At 41.5% G+C, this 6000-nt stretch overlaps 1 protein-coding gene and 1 long non-coding RNA gene across 4 annotated transcripts in view; one reads left to right on the top strand and one right to left on the bottom strand.

The window, feature by feature from the left end:
- Positions 1–6000, top strand: part of PDE7B (phosphodiesterase 7B) — a 164766-nt gene that overhangs the window by 76394 nt on the left and 82372 nt on the right. The gene's annotated exons all lie outside the window — the stretch shown is intronic.
- Positions 3919–6000, bottom strand: part of LOC122183644 — a 2959-nt gene continuing 877 nt past the window's right edge. The window contains exons 1-3 of one of the 3 annotated variants that reach the window (XR_006180303.1): positions 5608–5755; positions 4937–5169; positions 3919–4489 (exon numbers count right to left, since the gene is read on the bottom strand). This is a non-coding gene — a long non-coding RNA (uncharacterized LOC122183644). Of the gene's footprint in view, positions 4490–4936; positions 5170–5578; positions 5756–6000 lie in introns of those variants that run through there. The other 2 variants (XR_006180304.1, XR_006180302.1) reach the window with 2 other exon arrangements.

The raw sequence follows: 6000 nt of genomic DNA on the forward strand, positions 1-6000 counted from the left end.
AAGCTGAAAGGAAAAGATGTGCTAAAAGCATTCTTTCAAATTGTTGCCATAATTTCTAGGTACTTATGTCCCAGTTGAGAAAACATGTACGCACATCCTCAGCTTTAAAGATGCAGTAACCCTTTGGAATTCATTGAGAACGCTCAATTACGTAATACCAGTAATGTACGTCAGATACGCATATTTCATCTGATTATTTTCTTTCTCTACTGAGTCTTCTTTACGTATTCACCAAAAAATAATGCTGACGGATGATGCAGTTGTTACTGTCACAAGGTTATTAGAAAGACAACTAGCCTTTCCATTATCCTATGTAATACGTTATTATTCTCTGCCTACATTTTCAATTAGCTGTAGCATTCTTAACCTCCCACTCCAATACCATCACTGATTATTAAACATCCAACACAAAACAGTTGCAGTGATCACTGAGCAAGAACTTTCCTTGAGGAAATCTCTTGGCTTGACCTTGACTCAGGCTTAAATGTAAGAATTCAGGGAAGACATAAAATAAAGGAATCAGTCAGATACATCAGTCAGTAACGTTAGACATCATAGTGGTGGCAACTTCCCTAATCCTCCTTCAGCAAAAAATGAGAGATCAGCATCTTATTTTTATTGTTTTGTTATCATTGTTTATTAAGGTGAGCTGTCTTTATTATCTCTTATGTCTGTCATTTCCCATAAAGCCCCATAGGATGTGGGAGATTTGAAACTGAACTTTTAATTCTCCAAAGCAGGCAATGGAAAAATTACACAATCTCACTGTTTCCAATTAGTTATGGACTTCTGTTTATTCCTTTACCACAAACATTTTTGCTTAGTTAGTAGTACAAATTGTTAATCATAAAAATGTGTTATCTCGTATGTGCTAAGAATAAAAAAAGAACTCACTCCTTGCCCTACAGAAATCAAGCAATCCACGTATTTCCATTTCCAGAACCTTTTTCAAAGGAGTTTTTTGAAGTATCCGCAATAACCAGAACATTACTGTAAACCTATTATCTGTCTTTAACATTTCCCAGTAGGTGAAATTCTCAAGGAGTGATGCTGTGTGCAGCTCAGGTAGTAACAAATAGTGCATCCTACCTTTCCTTTAGAAATTCATCCTTCTACTCTTAATACTGGCATGGTACCACAGGATGGTAGCAAGTAAAAAAAATCTCCTAGGGTGTACCTTGAGTACACATTAAAAGAATGATAAAAATAAATTAAGAATTGGTAATAAAAATATTAAATTAAAAACAATGTCAGGGTTGGGGGAAAAATTATGGTGCAGAGCTTAAAGAATTTAGTATGTGCAGTCTAGAGCTAAGACATAGTAATTGTCCCCAGAGAAATACAAAATTATTTAATGAGACAGTTGCTACCTAAGAGTCACTGTTCTTATTAATAAGAAAAAAATTAAAATAGATATCTGAAATAAGACAAATGTGCGGTAATGAATAAGAAAATTATACTAACATTGTTAAAGCAGTGGAGGAACAGGAACAGGTCGTCTTTAAAGCAGGAGGTTGTAAGCTCTGCACACCTCTGCCTGCTTATGTTTCTTCTGTCGTACTCTCCATGTCTCTCCAGCAGTTCCTTGTCCTTTCTAAACATTAGTTGTTCACATTATTGTGTTCTCCAGTGCTCCTTCTATGCTGCCTTACAACTATGCAGCAAATTTTCTTCTTGATGTATAACAGCAGCATCCAGCCTTCTATAAGTTTATGCCATTGATGTTATCACCACTCGGTTCTGACCCTAGGCAAATGCCTCTCCTATTGTCTGTCTATGAATCTACAACCCCAAGGACAGAGGCAAAGGCGTAGTTTTCATAAGTGATTATTAATTTAAGATGATTCTGCTAATGAGTGCCATCTAAACACTCATTTTTTGTACTTTCTAAAAATCATTATCTTATGGTCTTTGAAACTGGTGCCTAATATTTGGACCACTTACTTAATGTTTGCTAATTAGTTTTGAAAAATTTTAAATAATGTACTGTATAAACAGATAATATCACTTTTTTTCAGATATCTTCTTGGAAAAGCCTAACTGTAAGTTGTGACACAGTGCAGTGGTATGGGTTAACTGATGGAATAGACAATTTCTACTTGTGATTAATTTGCTATGCTAACAATCTGTGCCATTTTTTGAAACATTGGCTCTCAGAAGTGCCAGGAATAATGGAATGTAACTTTTCCTTTACATTGCTCCCTCAATACATAAAGGCACAGATGCCTGCACTCTAAGGCAGCTGTCAACAAAGCTGCAGACTGGAGGTTCCAGCATCATTTACAGTACTGGCAGACAGGAGGATGTCGCTGCTGGGGAATGAAGCTTGGGGAGAGAAGCAAAAGGAAAAGGCTGGGGGGCTAGGGAGAGAATCAAGGATCTTTCTTCACCATTCTTTTTCTACAGCTTTTGTGTATTTGGCCTGATTTGTTGTGGGAGAGCTGTTGGAGACTGTATTTGGCACAGGGTGGGATAGCTCAAAGCCAAAAGGATGGTGTTATTGCCAGTTTAAACCATGGCTTTTCGTTTCTTCTTTTTTTTTCTTCCTCTTTTCCCCTCCCTTCTTTTTCTTTGAAGAAAGGAAAAGAAAAGGGAAGAAAGGGATTTGCAATGAAAACCAGAGCACTGGGTTAATGATGGCCCTGCAGGCTTCAGCGGGCTGGAAAGATACACTTCCTCTACCATCTGGCCTGCAACTCTGCTGCTGCTGCTCTTGGTACATAACTTTGGAGTGAATAAGCAAACAAGTAAAACTTTTTAAGACACACCAATTATGCAACACTAGCTATTAATCTGTCATCTTACTCCCTTCTCTTTTCTCCAGCCACAATATTCCTTTCTGCAAGTCTTTTCCAGTTCTCATGTCTACCTGTCATACATACTGCCTTGTTAGGTTTCCAGACCCAACTCCAACTCCACTTTCCTGTCCCTGACACTGCTGCTTGGTATGGACGAGGGCCAGAGCCAGTACATTCATATTTCTGTTGTCATCACTTGTGCTTCTGTGATTTGGAGTCTCATGCAAAGATTCTACCTCTATGCAAAGATTCCCTTCCAATGTGGTTGGAGTCGAGAAGGCCAAAGAGAAGTTTTAGATGAGGTGAGTTTGCTCAAGACCTACTTCAAAAACTGTCACAAAGGGCTGAGTGCATTTCTGTGTAGGAGTATGTTACGTTTTATTACTGATGGTTTTCCTCAAATGTGATGAGAAGTGTTATATTGAGGTCACATCTTCAAGTTGTGTGAACTTCACTGCACAACTCAAGTCAGAAAAGTCCAGAACTTAAAAAAGACGAAGATTTTATCTCTGGAAAGTCTTTAAGATGATGCTACAGTTGATTTTTGAGGCTGAAAACTTGATAGTATAGACTATAGAATCATAGAATCATTTAGATTGGAAAAGACTTCTAACATCAACTAGTCCAACCATCAAACCATCATCACCACATCATTAAACCGTGTCCCAACCTCCCAGGCTTTCTTGTGAGCAGTGCTTATCTGGTTCCATTATGACAAAAGAGAGAAAAGGAAAGTCAATCAATCACAGCAAAAACCTCAGATGAGTTAAAGATAAGTAATCACTCGACCTAGTACAATTTCAAAGAACAAGTTCAGTAAGAATCAGATGTATTAACTTACAGTTAGACCCATTAATGCCAGAAACATTTTTTACACAATTCATTTCTTTTACCCACAGATAAAAGATCCTTAAACAGACCAGAAAGCAGGAAGAAACTGCAAGTAATCTAGAGCAATTTATTTTATTTGAAATTATTTGACATTCACAGGAAAAATATATATACTTCTGGTTACATTTAAAATCACAGAATCATAGATTTGATTGAGTTGGAAGGGACCCTTAAAAGCCATCTGGTCCAACTCCCCTGCAATGAACAGCGACAGCTACTGATAGATCAGGATGCTCAGAGCCCCTCCAGCCTGAACTTGAGTGTTTCCAGGGATGGGGTGTCCACCAGCTCTCTGGGCAACCTATTTATTACATGGTTTCTAGAAAGGACAAAACTATGCAACAAGTCTATATTGTCCCTTTGGTTTCTGACTGGCTTCTTGCTTTGCACCTGTAGAACTGTAAACCATAAAGTACAACTGTACAAATGCTTCACTTCTCACTGCCTGAATGTATCCACAAGGCAGGTACCTACCCAAGTGACGCAACTACTGTTGGCATTAAATTTTCACAGCTTTAATGATATAAAACAACGTTATCGATTTAGAAAACTCAGAAGATTGCTTACTGCTACTATCAGGAGTTCTGGTTGTTAAGCACCTAAGTATTCAGATATCCATCTGAACACGGGGCTGGGCATCTGCAAATACTTTCTCTTCCAAGATTCCTGGTATTTGTTGTATGCAGTCAAGCTGGAAATGCTACCAGGATGGCCTTTCTTTCATGGTGTTCTATCACTTCTGATCTCTGTTGCAGCTGGGAGCAGGAAGTGCAGATGTGAGCAAAGATGAAAAACTGTAGCTGAAAAATAAAGTTAATGGAACTTCTTGTACATCAAAGCCAAAATAGAGCAGTTTTGGCTTAAGGTGTAATTCACTCAGTAGTATGCTGTCACCTTCTACATTTGTATTTCAGTTTATCCCTCTCTAGCAGAAACTATATTGCTTTAAAAAGCAATTGCACAACATCTGCCAATATGAAAAACCTAAAATCCCACAAGAAACTATATAAATGAGGAAAAAAAAATCAATTTTGACACCATACATCACTGTATGAATGTGTTAATGTTGTGCTACTGTACTGTGTATCACTATTTGTTTTCTTTGTTCTTAACCCCTTTGTTCCGAGTCAGGATATCCTGACACTGAGGACACTTCAAAATAACAGTACAACAACAATGCTATAATTCTTTGGAAGCACTTCATCATTTTCAAGACAGAGCCACCTGAGAGCGTAGTGGGGACTTACAGACTGCAGTCAGAATGAGGATAGCTTCCGTAAAATGCTGGGGCAGCCAGTTTGAGGTGGAAGCATTCAGACAAGCGTGGTGCAGGGTCCCAGGACAGAGGAAACACTGTGCTGATTTTGCTGCCATTGCCATGAAGAGGAAGTGCATAATTTGCTATATGAAGGGTATTCGGTCATTTTAAACCCATTTTCTGGGACTCTTTTCTTCTCTGTTCGCAAGTTTGTTGTTCCACCTGGAGAAAAGAAAGAACATCAACTGTAACCCAGAGAAAACAAATATATGCATGGTAGGAAGTATTATAATGCCAACTAAGATCCCATTAAGTATGTTTTCTGTGATCTTACTGAAGCCTAAGTGCTGGTACAGAAGACCACCCTCGGGTCCCGTGCTGTAGGATTGGTCTATAAACTAATGGCTCAAGGCCATCAGCAACAGCCTGTTTAAAAGTGAAACAAAAGTTCTGGGCAGAGTGAAGCACCTTCGGCTCCTGGACGAGCACTTGCCGAGGCACCTGTGCCTTGGCTATGGGATGAATAATTTTCTCACTGGAGCTTGAGTGATCACTGCCACCAGGTAGTGTCCTAACGTGAACCCATTCAGGTGGAGCTTGCAGCCAAAATAACGGGGCAAATCCCCCTTACCCAAAACCCCACTTTCAGCAGCACGTTACCCTCTGGCCCGCCGAGTTCCTTTCGTTTTTTTCCCCCGGGCCGGAGCCTCGCGAACCCGCGCCCCTCCACCGGAGCTACCGCTGGGCTTAGCTCAGTGGCCGAGCCCCCACACCCCTATAGCACCGCAGCGAGTCCTGCCGGGGGGAGGTGGCGCGAGGGGGAAACCTCTCGGCAGCACCAGCCCCCGAGCACGCCAGGGACACTGCCCGCCCAGCCCCGGGCTCTCCCCCCCACCCCTACTGCCGGCAGCCGCGGCCGGAGCCCCCGCCTCCGCCCAGGGGCTCGGCGCTGCGCGGCGCCGGCATGAGCCGCGGCTCCGCGCCTGCCCGCCTGCCGCTTCGCCCCGGCTGCCGGCGCCTGGCGGCGGGCTGAGAGCGCGCAGAGGGCGGGCG

This window comes from Lagopus leucura, unplaced genomic scaffold (genome assembly GCF_019238085.1).
Source record: "Lagopus leucura isolate 7727_CA_CO unplaced genomic scaffold, USGS_WTPT01 Super-Scaffold_73, whole genome shotgun sequence".
NCBI lineage: Eukaryota > Metazoa > Chordata > Aves > Galliformes > Phasianidae > Lagopus > Lagopus leucura.